This window comes from Canis lupus, chromosome 14 (assembly GCF_011100685.1).
Source record: "Canis lupus familiaris isolate Mischka breed German Shepherd chromosome 14, alternate assembly UU_Cfam_GSD_1.0, whole genome shotgun sequence".
NCBI lineage: Eukaryota > Metazoa > Chordata > Mammalia > Carnivora > Canidae > Canis > Canis lupus.
The window spans coordinates 40,266,077-40,285,994 of NC_049235.1; the positions used below are offsets into that span (position 1 = coordinate 40,266,077).

General features: G+C 37.8%; 1 long non-coding RNA gene across 8 annotated transcripts in view; it reads right to left on the minus strand.

Moving 5' to 3' along the window:
- The window catches only part of LOC119866376, a 151,037-nt gene that overhangs the window by 58,768 nt on the left and 72,351 nt on the right, over window positions 1-19,918 (minus strand). Inside the window, exons 7-8 of one of the 8 annotated variants that reach the window (XR_005369605.1) lie at window positions 14,682-14,741; window positions 10,734-11,176 (exon numbers count right to left, since the gene is read on the minus strand). The exons of 5 other annotated variants lie outside the window; for them this stretch is intronic. This is a non-coding gene — a long non-coding RNA (uncharacterized LOC119866376). Of the gene's footprint in view, window positions 1-10,733; window positions 11,177-14,681; window positions 14,742-19,918 lie in introns of those variants that run through there. 2 more of the 8 variants (XR_005369601.1, XR_005369597.1) reach the window with 2 other exon arrangements.

Consider the following 19,918-nt stretch of genomic DNA (forward strand, 5'->3'; position numbering starts at 1 on the left):
CTGAAGGGAAGTCTAGTCATTGCAGACAAATTTCAGAGTCAGTCTGTGGGTTCCTTATTCTCCCACTAATTGACCTATAAAGGCTTAATGGCACTTATCTCCCATCTGTTTAAAAAAAGGGGGGTATTCATAATTATTAAATGAAAAATGCATTAAGGGACGCCTGGGTGGCTCAGTGGTTGAGCATCTGCTTTTGGCTCAGGGCGTGATCCCAGGATTCCGGGATCGAGTCCCACTCTCTGCAGGGAGCCTGCTTTTCCCTCTGCCTATGCCTCTGCCTCTCTCTGTGACTCTCATGGATAAATAAATAAAATCTTTTTTTTTTAAGATTTTATTTATTCATTCACGAGAGACACACACAGTGAGTGAGAGGGGAAGAGACACAGGCAGAGGGAGAAGCAGGCTCCATACAGGGAGCCCGATCCTGGGTCTCCAGGATCACGGCCTGAGCTGAAGACGGCGCTAAACCGCTGAGCCACCCGGGCTGCCCAATAAATAAAATCTTTAAAAATAAACTACATAAAAATGTACCTATATCAACAAGCAGGTAAATAGTAGGTGATCTACCTTTGGCATCCTCCTTTTGTCTTCCTGACCTGACACAGTTCAAATTCATCACTGAGCTTGGTGAACTTGACTCTCTCCTTCTCCTCTCACCACTTTGAACCCCCAAAAGTCTTCTGCCAAACTATTCACTTTTCATTTTTTTAAACCTCGTGATACTTTCCAGCAAAGGAAGGAAGAGGTAACCAACCCTCCAAGTGAAAATCATCCATCACTCTTGTTCTTCCAAAATCCTTTCTTTCTCTCTCAGCACTAACCTCTACTTCCTTATAATTCTGGCAGTCGAGTCCTTTGGTGCTCTGGTTTGCCTCTAGAACATTGCTTCTCTCCCTTGGTTTTAATGTGATTCTTTTTTATGGGAAATACAATATTGGCAGAATGAGGTGTTTTTTTGTGGTTTTCTTAATCCCACTGTGACATGCTCCTAAAATATTTGATAAATGACACTAGTCTTGTTAAAATGTTTTTGTCATCTAAATGGTATTGAGGGAAATATCTAAGGGTCCATATCTTTATGCAAGAATTACAGAATGGGGACGCCTAGGTGGCTCAGTGGTTGAGTGTCTGCCTTCGGCTCAGGCCTTGATCTCGTGGTCTTGGGATCGAGTCCCACGTTGAGCTCCCCGTAGGGAGCCTGCTTTTCTCTCTGCCTGTATCTTTGCCTCTCTGTCTCTCATGAATAAATAAATAAAATCCTTACCAAAAAAAAGAATTATAGAATGGTTCAAAGATGAAAGATTTGGTTTTCTTAGTAAAAATGAGTACCGCCTTCATCTGAACAACTATCACTTGCCAAAAGGTAATTACAAACAGTCAGATTAGGGGTTAGACGAAAGTAGGTAATTACAGAGCTAAGGAAAGAAAAAGAAGATGAGGTCATTGAATACTTAAAAAATAAAAAAGTGAGGATTAGAGTTCCCTCTTCAAGGTTATCAATTCAGTGGAGGTTTGGGGCAAGGTAAACTGCCTCTGTATAAATCATTCTCCTTGTGGAGAGTGATTACCCCCATCAAATAGGTCAACCAACTAACCCAAACTCAGATACAGAAAGATGGATCATAAGTGGGATAAGGGGAAATATATACATATATTCATATATATTCATATATATACATACAAATATATGAATACATTTGTTGAGGAATAAATATCAAAGTTCACAGTACAAAGAGATGCAGGAATTAAGACATAACACAAACTCAGAAGGAAAAGGTAAGTGGGGCAATATTTATTATGTCAGTTTAAAGACTAAGACCTATTAATATTTCCTGCCCAAGGCTTCAGAATTGTTCTCACTCTCCTATAATCATCTAGCCTCAGACAATGAGATTATATGTACACATACAATCATCCAGTGAGACAATTTGGTTACATATACCATTTTCTTACTTCCTCTAGGGCTTCCTAGCATTGCTTGAAATCTAATAGGACCAGAATGTTATGAAAGAAAATGAGTCTGTACAGTCCATTTCAGGCTTACTTTCATGCAATATATTTAAATGCTCCCGTAATTTACTTGAATACCTATGTTCAGTAGGTAATAAAGAGAATGATTAATATGTAATGGCTATGGAACAGAAAAGGAATTGGCACACCCAGCCATGAGTCCTAGTAATTTGCATGGCAAATCATTAATATCTCCCTGCCCCTGTAGGGCCAACCTCACACTGAATAATCTTTACCTTATGTATATCACAAATCATTGTGCATATAAACCTGGTTCTTCAATAAGCTGACCACCACAGCTTATAGAATGTAGCCTGGTATTTAAGGGCAGGACCCCCACACACACACCCTGTACACAGTCCCAATCTTCTTTTCCAACATTTCTCAGCACTTGCTTATAAAAGTTCACCACTCCAAACAGACTAGCATATTCCCTATTTCCATGCATACTCCCATCTCACTCATCTTGGGCCACCTGGAAAATCAATGGAATGTCCTCCTACATCAAATCATTAGAATAAAATATCTTAGAATTTTGTCACTGAATGTGGTTTTTCAGATCATTTGATCTAATCTCCTAATTTATGAGTTTCCAAAAGTGACCCAACTTAGACCTGAGCATCTATTTTTTTCTGCTTTTTCATCCTGAACTCTATTGCTGTGCAAATTCAGGAGTAAACCAAACCATAAAGACTTGTGTTGAAGAATTACTGATTAACTATGCAAACAGGTAGAAGTAAGTGGAATGGAGACATCCAGGTTGCAATAAGCAAACTTAGAGCCCAGATCTAGGTTTCTAATACTATTCTCAAATAAAAGGAACCAGGACCCCTTGGAGAAATGGCTAATTCTAGGACTGGGTCAGGAAATAAATTCAACACGAGCGTGAAGTAAGGAAGTTCTCAAAAAACCCACAATGATTAGGTATGTCAAAGGGCTAAAGAAGCCAACTGAGAGAGTCCCCAGTAGCCAAAGCAGGAACAATTTGAGCAACAAAGTAAATAAAGTAGTATTGGACTATAACTGAAAAAATAAGATAAATACCCATGAGTCCATACTAATATAAATCAATGATTAAATAAAGGAGAATAGACACATCTTTTGATTAGAAGAATTCCCAACAGTTTATATAAATACTCCACCCTCAAAGAAGGATAACTCCCTACTCCTTAAGTGTGGACTGCACACACTGAGTGTCTGCCTTTGGCTCAGGGCTTGATCTTGGTCTAGGGTTTGAGCCTCACATCAGGCTCCCTGCTTCTCCCTCTGCCTATATCTCTGCCTCTCTCTGTGTCTCTCATGAATAAATAAATAAAATCTTTTTTTAAAAAATGTAATAAGGTATCCTGGATGGAATCCTGGAGCAGCGAAAGAATATTATGGGAAAACTAAGAAAATCTGAACAAAGTACAGACTTCAGTCATTAATACTATTTCAATATCTGTTTATTAACTGTGACAAATGTACCATATTAATGTAAGATGCTAATAACGGGAAGCTGGGTATGGGGTACATGGGAACTCTGTACTATCTTTGCAATTCTTTATAAATCTAAATTATTCTCAAATTAAAAGCTTTATTTAAAAGAACACGGCAGGGGTAGTGAGAAGTTTGGAGGGGTGAGCAGGCAGAGCGATGGACAAGAAATAGGGAATGAAAATATGGAGCCATCAGGAAGGAGCCCGAATCTAGCTGGAAGTCAGAGGGTTCTCGGCTCTGGAGTAAACTAGGTTCACCTGGGATCCTTCTATTTGTGATTCTTGAACTCCTCCCTGTACCACCCCCACCCTCAGCCTACTAACCTCTCAGTCTTAGTCCTGAAAGGATATGACTCACAAAGAGGCCACCCCCATGGTTTTAAGTAGAGACAGAGCAAGGGGGAATAAGGGGAAAGGGTTAAAAAGAAATTCAGGGGATCCCTGGGTGGCTCAGTGGTTTAGCACCTGCCTTCGGCCCAGGGAGTAATCCTGGAGTCCTGGGATTGAGTCCTGGGATCGAGTCCCATGTCGGGCCCCCTGTATGGGGCCTGCTTCTCCCTCTGCCTGTGTCTCAGCCTCTTTCTCCCTGTGTCTTTCATGAATAAATAAATAAAATCTTAAAAAAAAAAAAAAAAAGAAATGCACCCTGAAGGCCTTTGCCCCTTCCTTCCCTTCCTTCCCTTCTCCTTCCTTCCTTTCCACATCATGTCTCCTGCCTTATCTCTTCTTGGGAAAGGATACGGCATAATGATTATTCTTAACATTACAGGTATGTGAATTAGAGTCTAATCGGGTCAACAAGCTACTATGAGTATCTGAAACAGAGGAAATTGGGAACACAAGAGATAGAAGAGCTAAAACGCAAACGAGAGAACAGTGAGGCATCCTGAGAGAGGCAGAAGCAGGAGGCCACTGCATCATCACCCCTGACCTAGAAGGCTAAGGGAGGGAGGAGGCGGTTACCTGAGCCTGGGAATGGGGTCACCTCACAGCAGCTAGAACCATGCTGAAGAGAGAAACATGAGGCTTCTTCCTTCCTCTTGCCCTTTAGTCTCCCACTTCTGTTCAGAAGCCAGGGAAATGCAGCCTGCAGACGACTACCCTCCTGTAACACCGGCCAAGCAGGGCAAGGGTGGGGATGAACCTGGGGCAATTGGGTCTACGCAGTAAGCCATCTCTTTAGAACTATTTCTAGTCTGATGCACAATTACATCTGGGTGAAACCAGCGGATTGTTGAGGATTTTTTTACTTGGAGTTTTTAAAACCATTTTATATAAGCACCTTCTGCGATAAACATGAATAATCATTCCCAGTTTCTAACTGGCAGGTTGAAATAGAGAGAGCTGTTTGTATGAGATCTCAAAGAAGGTCGGTCATGGGGCCAGGGGAAAACGGATGGTCTGTTTTGGTTGCAGCACTACTTTCTGTTATTCAACCTTCTCTCCATTTTAATTATGCACAGGGCTCCTGACAGAGTGGGAGCTAAAACTGGGAGCCTCGTGCCTTGTTAAAAAAAAAAAAAATTATTATTCTGCCAAACTTAGCTTTGGAAAAGAGTGGTTTGCTTTTTTCCTTAAAAGCCAGGATTTGTTCTGAACAAAGCTATAGGTCCACCCATTTTAAGAAAACAAACAAAAATTACAAGCAGAGGAGCCAACATTATGTAGCTCCTGTTAGTGTTCAGACACTGGAGGCAGGCAGCCAAGACTCAAGTGGGAAAATGCCACAAATATATAGGTAGAAAAACAGACACATTTAACAGCTTTTTAGACGATGTCTTGTCTTTCTAAGAGTCTTGTAGCCTCTTGAAGGTATCTTTACCACAAAGGTCCTCTAGAAGTTCAGCGAACTCCAGGGAACACCACAGCCTCTCATTCTAGGTCTTTCTTGTGTTACTGGGTCACTGGATTCTGGCTGTCTTAGCAACACTCTAAGAATTGGGAAAAGTTTGGAAGCTCCTTCAGTTTGGGTTGAAATAGCAGGTCTTAGATTATTGGTCTTGTCTGCAGCCTCCCTGGAGATTTCATATTGGACCTTTCTCTGCTCAACTTGGGATCTTGGGGAGCTGAACAAAGGTGGATTTGACTGTTCCAAAGACACTGTGTCATGTAAATTCATCATTTAGGCTTGAAGGGCTCTTAGATTCCTGGGGTGTGAAACCAGAGAATGAGAAGTTATGCTGGTGGTTTTACAGTTCCCAATGTCTCTTCCTGAGGTGATAAATACCTATGTCTGAAAGAATTTAAAATGAAATTAACACTGCTGTGGAAAACCCAAACCATGAATGAGTTGATCTAGTATTACCAAAGTTTTACTACCCTAAATTCAGTCTTCTCAATACACTGTACTTAGGACATAAAGTTGGGGAGAGAATGATGATGAAAACTTTTTTTTAAATATTTTATTTATTTATTCATGAGAGACACAGAGAGAGAGAGAGGCAGAGACACAGGCAGAGGGAGAAGCAGGCTCCATGCAGGGAGCCCGATGTGGGAGTCGATCCTGGGTCTCCGGGATCATGCCCTGGGCTAAAGGCGGCGCCAAACCGCTGAGCCACCAGGGCTGCTCCTGATGATGAAAATTTAATAAGGAGGTGTGAATGAGCTTTATGCCTCTGAAAATATTTTTCAGTTTATTTTCTTTTAAGGTTTTATTTATTAATGAGAAGCACAGATTGAGAGAGAGAGAGAGAGAGAGAGAGAGGCAGAGACACAGGCAGAGGGAGAAGCAAGCTCTATGCAAGGAGATCACACCCTGAGCCAAAGGCAGACGCTCAACCGCTGAGCCACCAGGCATCCTAATATTTTTCAGTTTAACTTCATAATCACTAAACACCAGTGCAAGTTGTATAGGACCCGAGATCCATAGATACAAACAGCAATCCTGCTGACTACAAGCATTCATTCAAATTACACTGGAGTAGAGCATACAAATTTTCCCTTTTATTATGTACAGATATGTATTAATTTTATTTCATCAAGGCAAGGGAAATTTATTACATTTATCAGTGTTATTATTATTGTTTTTATAAAATTCATGCAACTGCACATCAGCCACTTTAACAAGCAGTTTCTTTTGTAAACTTAAACCAAAAGTAAAGCTGCCTTTGAACTTAAAATAGAAGCTTTATTAATAAAAGACCTTTGAAGTGATATAAAAATCACCAGTACTTCATTATCTTTTTGTCCTGGGAACTTTCTAAAATGAGTAACAGCCTCATTTGCAAACAGGAAACTCTGCAAGCTATACTGAGAGCAAAGCTTAGGTATTAGGTCAGTTGCTTACAAATATTTTAGAACAAGCATGACTTCAGCATTTCAATATTGGCTAAAACAGCTTTAATATGCAAGACAGGATGTAAGATGCTTAGCTGATCCAAATGCCAGTCTATGGATTTGAAAGACTAAAGATCACATCACTAGAAGGTTGACAGAAGTGACACTTTGCAAAGTGCCAATGATTTATGCCAATGTCGTGCTTGATGATCCTGTTATAGACAGCACTGTCATTAAAAAGTCCCTGCTGACTGCCTTCTACATTTATGGTGCACAAATTATAGGTGAGCCCAAAGATCGAAACCTCCCTGCCTTTTAGATTTCAATGACCATGTATTTCTCAGGTTAGTTACTGCATGTACCCTCCTTTCTACCTGCTTCTTTATTTCATCTATAAACACAACAATGAGAGGGCAGGAGATGAAATTTATTCTGCTAAGAAATGTGAAAGTTATAAATGCATTTTCTTCAAGCTCCTACAACCATAAACTGGAAAGGGATATTTTTCAAGTGCCAAAAGTCTTCCACAATCTGCTCTCATTATGGAAAAAGACGCCAAACACAGAGCTTTAGAGTAAGCTGTCAGGATTACTACGGCTTGACCTTTAGCAATGTTTATGATATTCTAGCACTGTATGGTGACTTGGGCATTCCCCAAATAACTCTTAAAACAGCAAGGAGCAGCTGAGATTATCCTCTTAAATATTTCATTTAAAAATTTTTCAAAAAAAAAAAAAAAATTTTTCTGCTAAACTTCTGTCTCAAATATATAAATAGTTATTGTGTAAATAGAATTGAGTATTTAGAAATATGCTGAAGGCAATTTTTTATTTTTATCTTTCATTTTTTAAAGTTTTTTTTTTAATTCCAGTTAGTTAACAGACAGTGTAATATTAGTTTCAGGTGTACAATACAGTGATTCAGTACTTCCACACATCACCCAATGCTTATCACCATCTACAAGTCAATGTTTTAATGGCATTGTTCTAAAATCCCATTTATAGACACCAATCATTTTATATTGTACTTGAAAAAATACTCCAGATTTTATTAATTTTTTTAAAAAATATTTTTTTAAAAAAATTTTAATTTATTTATTAGAGACAGAGAAAGAGAGAGAGAGAGGAAGAGAGAGAAGCAGGCTCCATGCAGGGAGCCCAACGTGAGACACGATCCCAGGTCTCCAGGATCACGCCTTGGGTTGAAGGCGGCACTAAACCACTAAGCCACCGGGGCTGCCATTATGGCCTAATCTTAATTTACTAAAGTGAAGTCAAGATGAAAGGAACTGACTTGTTTCTTTTTAACAAAGATTACAACAGACTTACAGTTGTTTATTTTTCTGAAAAATCTCAGACAAACTGGGAAACATTTATATGTGCTTAATGTGCTTTATATGTGTTTGAGTGACCACTTTCAGTTTCTTTGTATTTTTACCTCACAAGAAAATAGATGACTTTGAAAATACAACATGAAAAGAAACCAGCCCAGAAAATTTAATTGCAATTCTAATATTTAGAATTTATAGTGTTGGTAGTGTTCTTTCCTTACTATGCTATTAAATATAAGCTCATACTAAATAGAGTTCATAGACTACTTTATTTTTTTAAAAGGTTTTATTTTTAAGAAATCACTACAAACAACACGGGGCTCAAACTTACAATCCCAAGATCAAGAGTCACCTGTTCCACTGATGAGTCAGCCAGGTGCGCACAGAATAAAGACTAAATTTTTCAAAATGAAAACCATCAAAGAAAAAATTTATGTTGAAAACTAAAAAAATTATAAAACAAGAACTACCTTTTAGTTTAGTTGTTTTTTTGTTTTTTGTTTTTTGTTTTTAATGGAGATGAAATAGAAAGCTCGATCTAAAGTAGCCATATGACATGGGCACCTGGGTGGCTCAGTCGGTTGAGTATGGGACTCTTAATTTCGGCTCAGGTTGTGATCTCAGGGTGGTGAGATGAAGCCCCACTTTGGGCACCAGGCTCAGCGGGCAGCCTGCTAGAGATTTTTTCTCTCCCTCTCCCTAATCCCCTCCCCACCCATCATACGTGCTCTCTTTCTTGCTCTCTCAAATAAATAAATAAACCTTTAAAAAATAAAATAATCTATGACAGTTTTAATCGAGATTTACTTCTCAGAAAACCAACCATGCTAAGAATTAGAATACAGGGCTTCCGGGGTGGCTCAGTGGTTTAACGCCGCCTTCAGCCCAGGGCCTGATCCTGGAGACCTGGGATCGAGTCCCATGTCAGGCTCCCTGCATGGAGCTTGCTTCTCCCTCTGCCTGTGTCTCTGGCTCTCTCTCTCTCTCTCTCTTTCTCTCTCTCTCTGTCTCTCATGAATAAATAAATAAAATCTTCAAAAAAAAAAAAATGAGAATACATACCACCTTCTGTTAGCTGGAGGCAGCAGAGGCTGACAGCAAGGAGACATGGGAATCAAAGCTTCAGCCAAAGGGACTAGAATTTAGGGACAGCTTCAACTCCAAAGGATACCAGTGCCCAGTGGAAAGTTGAGACACCCCTCCAAGCAGACTGATTGGCTTTACATATCAGAGGCAGGGCAGGTAGATCAGGATGTCATAGGAATGATGAGTGTGGGGGCAAATACTTAAATGGTTGCCCCAAAATAAGTGTCATTAAAACTTTAAAATTTTAGGGGTGCCTCGGTGGGCAGGCAGTTAAGCTTCCAACTCTTGGTTTCAGCTCAGGTCATGATCTCAGGGTCCTGGGCTCGAGCATCTCAACTAGCTCCTCACTCAGTGGGAATATTCTCTCTCTCCCTCTGCCTTTGCCCCTCCCCACACTGGTTCACACTGTCTGTCTGTCTGTCTCTCTCAACAAATAAAAATAAATAATTAAAAAAATATATTTTTTAAAGACTTTAAAATTTTAACTACAAGTAGTACATTATAATATCCTCCTTATTTAAAAAAATTAAACATGGGGTGCCTGGGTGGCTCAGTTGGTTAAGCATCTGCCTCCAACTCCCTGCTGAGTGGGGAGTCTGCTTCTCCCTCTCCCCCTGCTTGTGCTCTCGCTCTCTCTCTTACTTGCTCAGTTTCTCAAATAAATAAATAATCTTTTAAAATAAATTAAAAATTAAACATAACAGATAAAGCTAAAATTTATTTCCACCCACTAGATGCTCCAGACCTATTAAAGTTCATTTACATATTAGAAACGACCTAAATGCTAACCAACATGGGAGGATAGCTAAACAGACTACGATATACACATACCCAGAAGTACTACGCAACTTTGGATTAACAAAATTTTTTATGCATTAACATGGAGAGATCTCTAAGACATACTGCTGAGTCAAAAAACAAATTACCGAATGACATATACCTTTTATAGCATTTATGTAAAATATGTCACTTACATAAATAATATTAACACTCATATTCGGGAATCATTTTGCGGATCCTACCACCTATGTCTGGCCCCATCTTTGACACATAATCATGGATCATCTCATGACTTGTTTTCTAGTGTTTACACTATTAGTTAATTTTTTATTTAAGTAGTTTGAGAACACTCTACAGCACCAAGTGTGCCCAGAATAAGCACTCAGTAATACCATTAGACAAATACTTTTATGCCTCATAAGACTGGTGATAAAAGGTGACAGCTACAATTCTTCTAAGTTTATTTGAATATGCTTAAGGAAGACTCTTACCTATAGAGAACAAACCGAGGGCTTATAGAGGGAGGTGGGCAGGCAAGGGACTAAATGGGTGATGGGGATTAAAGAGTGCACTTGTTGGGATGAGCACTGGGTGTTATATGTAAGTGATAAATCACTAAATTCTACTCTCAAAACCAGTATTACCCTATATGTTAACTAACTAGAATTTAAATTTTAAAAATTGAAACAAAAAAAATGAATTGGCTTAAGGAAAATATGAGGTTCAGTGTAAATGTTTATTTTCTTTTAATAAGAGAAAAGTAATGACATTTTTGTTTTACAACTTTCAGAATTTTCATGAATACAGAAAGGCTACTGGTCTATTTTCCACTTACTGATAATTAGTAACCACTTACCATACTTAGTAAAAACTATTTTATTGTCTTTTACTCATTTTACTGTGTTGCATATTCACTATGCAGCTTGGGAGAAAATAGGACCAGTTTAAGAATTCTCAGACTAGTAATTTGTCCCTCTATATAAGTATTTGTCTGATTAAAAACCAACAACAACAACAAAAAAACCACTTTTACTTTAAGCTAAAGTACAATTCACTGGCTCCATGAATAAATGGCATCTAATCTAATAGAGAACTTGAATTAAGTCATTGAATGAGGTTTTTTTGCCTTAAAAAAGTCTCATTGCCTTTTCAACACCTCCCCCCTCCAGCTTGCTCCCATTACTGTAGTAATCATACTTATAATGACTCTTCTCACCTAAAGGAAAACATGAGAAAGTTATGTTTTATATCTTGGCTCTATAAAGGATACAGTCAATATGTTTCACATTGTAATAACTACAGATAATCTCAAAGCATGCAATGAAATTATCTGTTTTAATCCAGAAGCATCATGCAAAGGTTACATTGTTTAAGTGACCAAATCTTAGTTCTGTGGATCATTCTGTGGATCAGAACTTAATGGATCATCTGCAAACAAATGTTTAAAAATAATCCTCAAGTTTATATTTTCTCTGCTTTTCACATTGTATTATTTCACACAACAAAATCAAATCTTCTTAGTTACAGTCAACACTAAGCTAACTTCCCAGTTGTATCTCCAACTATTCCCCTAAATACACTACATGCTACTGTTGTACAACATTTCTCACTTCCTGGGGCATTTTTCCAAAAAAGGGTTTTTAACACATGTTCTTCCTCCTACCTAGAATCTCTTGCCCAGAATGCCTTACCTATTGTTTTTATAAACTCCCAAGGATCCTTTCAGACCCAGCATCAATGAAACTTCCATATTGCCAACCAGGCAAGGAAAGTTATTGCATGCTTTGCACTTTTCTTCTCAGTTGGATTTCTCTTATAAAACTGGGTTTACCTATTTATAAAATTCTAAGTTTCTTGATGGCAGAGACTGTCTTCCTCATATTTGCATTTTCAGAAACTAATTACAGGATCTACACCAAATAAGTGTTCACTCAATATTTACAGAATTAGTGAATTCCTTTTCATTTCTTTTCTATGTAACTGTCCCAGATGACTTAGCATAAGACATTTGATGGCTACAGATAGAAGAGCCCTGCAAGCCAAAGGGGCCTAAATGGGGCACTGGTGAGAAGCCTGCCTTGGTCAGTGAGCAGGAAGTTCACAAAAATAATTTGTTTCTTCAAAATGCAACATTTCTTCATAACACAAAGGGTCTCAGTTAGTTGACAGCCTTTAAGACAGAAGTTCTTTATTCCCTATGACATAATTGGCATTGAAAGAAAAGTGACCTTAGAATCTTAACCTAGAAAATGTAACTTTTCCTTTGTTTAAAAAGAAAATAATGAAGAAAGCTTAACTGAGGAAGGGAGCCAAGAAAAAGTAGTTATCTGGGAATTAAACAAGCCATTTCAACTTTTCAGACTAAAAGCAAACAAAATGCAACAAAAACAGCAGAAACAGCCTCCCCTTTTCTTTCATACGTAGCATATTCTTTTTTATTAAGATTTTATTTATTTATTCATGAGAGACAGAGAGAGTCAGAGACATAGGCAGAGGGATAAGCAGGCTCCATGCAGGAAGCCCAATGTGGGACTCGATCCCAGGACTCCAGGATCACACCCTCAGTCAAAGGCAGATGCACAACCACTGAGCCACCCAGGCATCCCTCATACGTAGCATATTCTTAATAAGAACATAAATAGTCTTCTATACTGGTTCAGATTGAACCTTTTAGTAGCTTGAGTGCAAACACAAAGCTGAGAATTCACTGCCTGCTTTATTCTTGCATATCACCTTGAGGCTCAGATGCTTTTGTTTACAAGTGTGCTCTAAGATCTTCAGAAACATTTGGGAAATCTCTAATCTATTAGCAGGTGTTTAAAGAGCACTCACCTCATGAATTCATAGAAAGGGAATTAACATTAGGGACACGAACAAATTAATTTATTATAACATTAACGAAGTTTAAGCTTCTAGCAATGTGTTTATACGGTCATAGATTTTGTAAAACTTGCAAAAATAAGATATATTTATATTTAATAAGAGGAGACCACTGTCTCTTTGATTCTGACTTTGCTTCCATCACACTTTCTCATCCAGGCATCTTAAAGAAGCCACAAACATTTTGAGATCCAAGGGGAAGATAAATCGGTATACATTTAGGTTGGGCTTAGTGAGATAGTTATGTGGTCTGCAATTACTTCCATGAATAAGTAAGTTATGACCAGCCATTCCCAACACAAGAATGACTTTCAAGAATACATCTACCACCCACTGTACAAACTAACTCAATGTCAGGATCTGAAACTATAGGGACAGATCTTGTTTTGTCATATATTTGGAAAGTGTGATGGAGGGACTACTCACTGTAGTCCCTATGTCCTCTGTGCCTTTGCTCTCCTTTCTTCTACCCAACCCTGCCTCCCTACTTCCTCCAGTGAAAATCCAACACAAGATCAGATCAAATGCCATTTCCTCAGTGAAGCCTTCCCCAGTATAGAATAAACCTCTCCATTTTCTGTTCTGTTGCTTTTGTGTGTGTCTCTATTTAAAAAACAAATGTGGGATCCCTGGGTGGCGCAGCGGTTTGGCGCCTGCCTTTGGCCCAGGGCGCAATCCTGGAGACCCGGGATCGAATCCCACATCGGGCTCCCGGTGCATGGAGCCTGCTTCTCCCTCTGCCTGTGTCTCTGCGCCTCTCTCTCTCTCTGTGACTATCATAAATAAATAAAAATTAAAAAAAAAATGCTAGTTGTATTTTAATTATTTGTGAACATGACTATTTCTTCCACTAAACTGTAAACTCTTTAAGGACCAGAAAATGTCTTATTTGACTTTGTACTTCCCACCGTGTCAACCATAGTGTCAAACAATGGTGCCTAGAAAATGTTGATGTGAACTTCATTTTCTAAATTGGCCTGTTCTTTTGTTAACATGAAACTGAACATATTTATTTGCCTCATGCACTGTTTCTTCTATTAAAACAGGGCTCCCACACAAAGATATAAAGATTGAGACACAGATATACATATGTATCATTGATATGTAAACAATTAAAAATCTAGTAATCTAAGTCTGAGTGGCTTCATAAAATGAAGTTCTAGGTAGTAAATTAATCTTTGCAAGACTAAGGGCTTAAAAGAAGACAGAAAAGACCATTGAAGGTCACAATTTGCATATTGATCTAACTGTATGCTTATTCTCTTACAAACACATAATTAACTTTGCTTTTATTGAATTTTGGTTCTAAACCAATTTTATTAGTCATAGTTTCACTAGTAATTTCAGTGAAGAATGAGAGACAGATGTTAGTTAAGAAGGTAGCATGTATACTAATGTATCTGGATATTAGATTTAATACATACCAAATGTACTGCTTTGTAGGTATTGGATTTGATCAGTAGCTGTGTTCCATTCTTACAATATTTTTTAGGGCAGAAAATATTTCACAGTAAGGACTAAACTGAGTCTTAAAAGTATAATATAAAGAAGATATACAAGTAAGTCGTAATTAGAAACCCAAATTATCTGGTATGAAAGCAGGAGAATTAATTGCAGTAACATGATCTCTCCCTAAGTAGTGAAGTTTTTTTAAATGTCTTTCCTACGATCAGAGATAGTAGTGAAAGTGCACTGATTTGGAAATCAGAAGGTTGAAGCTGAGTCCTGGCTGTGCCTTTTATTAGTTGTAGGATTCTGAATGAGATGGTTTAACTCAATAGCTCTCAGTTTCCTGAGAAATGGGAATAATTATATTTACTATGACTATTTGTTCTGCATACCTTATAGGTCTGAGAAGTCGATGAAATTCATCTGTTGATTCATCAGCAGGAATTTAGTACCTATGCCAGATAATGGATATTTAAAAGATTTGTAGATTTCAAAGGTCTACAGAAATAAGGGGGATTATTTAATAGAGAAAATATTTTATTTGGGTACTGAAATATTAGGGTAAGAAACATAAATGTGGAACTTTTGAACAGAAAAATGACATTTTAATTGGAGCAAAGCCCTGCCTTCATGGCTTAGGCAAAAGACAAACATTTCAGCATTTTATCCCTAACCTAACACCAATGCTAAACTCATCCTGTATATGTGTATATATATATATATATATGAATTTCTATATATAGAAATTATATATAATTTATATATGTTTGTATAATATATATATTTCTATATATACATGAAATTCTAAATGTGTATATATATACACACACGCATACATACAACACATATATGTGTATACACTCATATACTATATGGAGAGGCTACATGATGAAATAGAAAGTAGAAAATCAGAAAACCAGATTAGGGTGCCTGGGTGGCTTAGTTAGTTAAGCATCAGACTTCGGCTCGGGTCGTGGTCCTGGTGTCCTGGGATCGAGCCCCACATCAGGCTCCCTGCTTGGCAAGGAGTCTGCTTCTCCCTCTCCCTCTTCCTGCCCCCTGTTTGTGCTCTCTCACAAATAAAATAAATAAAATCTTTAAAAAAAAAACCAACCCTGGATTATAGTCCTGACTGCAGTACATACATAAAACACATACTATGTGTCTATATGTGTATATATACATGCATATATATGAATACAAATGCACATATATAATACACAAATATCTGCCATCCTCCAAAGCCTTGGAATTTACACATGGTTGAATTCTAAGGCAGCTGCTGCCATAGATTAAATCTGTACCAGGATGGCTCCAGTGAGACAGCAAAGGTGAGAGTCATATCCAAGATGCCCTGGGAAGTCCAGGATATCAACTAATCAAAAATATTTAGATGGCTCACTCCTTTGTATAGTCAGTGCTAACTGCTCCAGAGAGGAAAAAAACAAAACAAAACATTCTTACAGCAAAGTAAGTCAGGCTGCCTCCCTAAAAAGTATGAGATTATATGCACATTATAAAGTAAAGACACCAGTACCGCAAGTCAACTATACCATTACTTGGAATGATGGAATGTTCTGTCCCTCACATTAGACCAGATGGAATGTTCATTTCTACTTATTTTGAAGTGCTGATCTAGGAAAAAACCTTTACACATTTGAGACCCTAGAGGGTACTCATTTACCTTAAGACTGAACCTCTGAATATGAAACCATATGGAGAAGCTACATGATGAAGTGGAAAGTAGAAAATCAGAAAACCTGGATTATAGTTCTAACTCTGCAGGCTTGCAAGTCACTGAAACTTGGGCCTCAGTATTCTTTCTCTAAAACAAGGGAGTCGGTTAGACCAGATGTTTTCGCGGGTCCTTTTCTTCTTGATAATATATTATATGATTCTATTATAAAATGAGGGACTAGAGGGGCACCTGGCTGGCTCAGTTGGTGGAGCATGCAACTCTTTTTTTTTTTTTTTTTTAAGATTTTATTTATTTATTCATGAAGAGGGAGAAGCAGGGAGCCCGATGTAGGACTCAGGCCAGGACCCCGGGCTCATGACCTGAGCCAAAGGCAGATGCTCAACCACTGAGCCACCCAGGTGCCCGTGGAGCTTGCAACTCTAGATTTCAGGGTTGTGAGTTCAGGCCCCATGTTGGGTATAAAGATCACTTAAATATAAAAGCTTAAAAAAATGAGGGAAATTTCAAGAAGCAATACAAACTCAGAAATAAGTTTTGCATGTAAGTAGGACAGTGCAGTAAACCCACCCATGGGCCTGTCCCAGGAAATGATGGAAGCATATCAAAGGATGAGCACAGGACCCTCTTCAACCTTTACTCTTAAAAGTCACCTTATTGAGTTGAACCTTGCCTGAGTCTCTGCTTCATTGTGTTCTCCTGATTGCCTCTAATCAAACCATACCTGATTTTATTTCAGGGTCATAAGTTCATCATAAAGTAATAAATTATATAGGAATTCTGCATCATTATTATTCCTAGGCTTTATAGAGAACATAATGTGATTGAAGGACCTATAGACCATTTCCCCATTGCTTATATGTGTGTATGTCTTAAATTTAATGCTGTTCCCTTCTCATACATACACACACAAATATCCTCATAAAAATCATAATCTTCTACTACTATTTAAAATAACATATTGATGAATACTTTGTAATCCAAAGTCTATGAAAATGCTTATTATTTAACATTTCATATTTTATATCTCAGGGAAACATATAATACTTTTCCAAACTATTCAACTTTGTCATGGACCAACTACCTTTATTAAAGATTTCATTTACTTATTTATTTGAGACAGAGACGGAGAGAGAGAGTGTGTGTGTACACTAGTGGGGAGATAGGCAGAGAAAGAGAGAATCTCAAGTAGACTCCCTACTGAGTGCAGAGCCCAAAGCCAGGCTCAACCCCATGACCCACACTGAAATCAAGAATTGAATGCCCAACTGACTGAGCCATTCAGGCACTCCTGGACCAACTACCTTTATTAAATAAATATAGGCTAATGATTAAGTACTAAATGTAGGGTTTGGATCTTTTATTTTTTAAAGATTTTATTTTATTTTTAAATATTTTATTTATTTATTCATAAGAGACACACAGAGAGAAAGAGAAGCAGAGACACAGGCAGAGAGAGAAGCAGGCTCCATGCAGGAAGCCTGATGTGGGAAAAAAAAAAAAAAGGAAGACTGATGTGGGACTCGATCCTGGGACTCCAGGATCATGCCCTGGGCCAAAGGCAGGTGCTAAACCACTGAACCACCCAGGGATCCCCAAAAGATTTTATTTTTAAGTAATCTCTACACCAAACGTGAGGCTTGAATTTACAACCCTGAAATTAAGAGTCACATTCTCTACTGAGTCAGCCAGGCACCCCAGGTTTGAATCTTTTAAAGTTACTAATCTATCTCTAGTCAAAATGTTCCAGAAATCCAAATTTCATAGCCTTCATAAAACTTCAGAGTCTAACACACAGTCTAAGTGACAGAAGTATTTATATATGAAGGTCATGATATCTGGGATTTGCTCTAAAATACTTCATTACCACCCCTCCCAAATAGTGGAAAGGACAGGTGAATCCAGATTGGCCAAATAATATGATGTAGTGAAGCTGAATAACAGGTACACAGGGATCCATTATACTATTCTCTCTATTTTTATGTATGTTTGAATTTTTCCATATGAAAGGTTTTTTCTTTAATGTAATGTCTCTACATAGGGCCCAGCACATCAAAAATTCTTGACAAACATATGCTAAATAAAGTATATTAATAAATGCAAATGTTTTTGAATTCCAATGTGAATTACTGTAACCATTGAAAAATTATATTACCTTCCTGGGTCTTTTTAGTGTATGTTTCCTTTGTACATTATCTAATTCTTTAATCCTATTGCCTTGTTTTGTGATCTAGAAATTACATCAAAGGTGAAGGGAGGCTTGTATATCATCAACAATTAACATTTATAGAATGCTCACTATGTAAACACACAGCACTCTGCTGGACTCTTTTTAATATATAAGACAATAGCATAGAGTGTTATTTACTGAGAAACATCTTTATGAAACCACAGGAAGACCACAGATGAAAAACTAAGGTCATTCCCATATACAGAGAATGCATTTCATCACATTTGTGTTAATTACTACATGCTCTAATTCTAATATACTTGCCATCACTTGCTTACTATGTTAATCCAAATGAGCATGCTGCCACTACATGCAAAACCAAACCACACTGACCAACCTCAAGTGCTGGGATGCCTGCCTCAGTCCATGGACCAATCTTGGGGTTGTGAATTTCAGCCCCAAAGTGGGTGTAGAGATTACTTTTAAAAAATTAAATAAACCCATTATGTATCAACTTAAAAAAAAAGATTTTATATATTTATCTGAGAGAAGAAGCAGGGAGAGTGGCAGGAGAGGGAGATACAGACTCCCCACTTAGCAGGCAGCCCAACAGAACTCGATCCCAGGACCCCGAGATAATGACCTGAGCTGAAGGTAGATGCTCTACTGACTTAGCCACCCAGGTGCCCCATGTATCAACTTTAGTACTAAATACCATTTTAAAAATTATCTGTCACTCACAACTATGACTTTTTACCATATTCATGTTTTCATTGCACCAGTGTGGTTATTCAATTTTTCCTGATACTTGAGATTTACTCTTAGCAAAAATTTTTTTTGAAGATTTTTATTTATTTATCCACGAGAGACACAGAGGGAGAGAGAGGCAGAGACACAAGCAGAGGGAGAAGCAGGCTCCATGCAGGGAGCCCGATGTGGGACTCGATCCCAGGACCCCAGGGTCACATCTTGAGCCGAAGGCAGGCGCCCAACCACTGAGCCACCCAGGAGTCCCCATTTTTAGCAAATTTCAAGTATACAGTATGTGATTATTAACTATAGTCATCATGCCATATACATTAGGTCTCCAGATATTATTCATCTTATAACTGATACAGGTGTTGTATACTTGAGAGGTATACATCATGTTGTATACTTTATATAAAATTTTTATTTATCAAATATAGATTTTTAAAAACCTACTGAAAGTCAGACTTTTAAGAGTAACTTCTTTTCACCATGCACAGATTGAAAAAGAAGATAGAAATAGAATAGAAAAATCATTCTCTCCTGAAAGAGTAGTCACAGAACTTTACTCTAACATTTAAACTTGTTAAGAATTTCACCAGCTAGAATCTAAATTGCTTTAGACTTTAGGGGGTAGAATGTGTGTGAACAAAACACTTTAATTATCTATTTCTACCTATAATAGAACCTGACACCAGTACTTCTCTCTTCACTTTTGCCATGCTTCTTGAACATTAAAAGGGAATTCTTTTGACTTAAGAAACAGATGTAATACATTAACCATGAGTGGATCCTAGTTTGAAAAAAACATTATAGGCATTTGGGGGACAAATGGAGTAATTTGAATAAGGATAGGCTATTAGATGATACTTGGGAATTATTGTTAATTTTCTTAGGTTTAATACTAGTATTAAGGATAGGGGAAAATTTCCTTACTTTTAGGAAGTGTTTGCTTAAGTATTTAGGGTTGAACTGTCATGATATCTGAAACTTTATTTTTAAGTAATCTCTACACC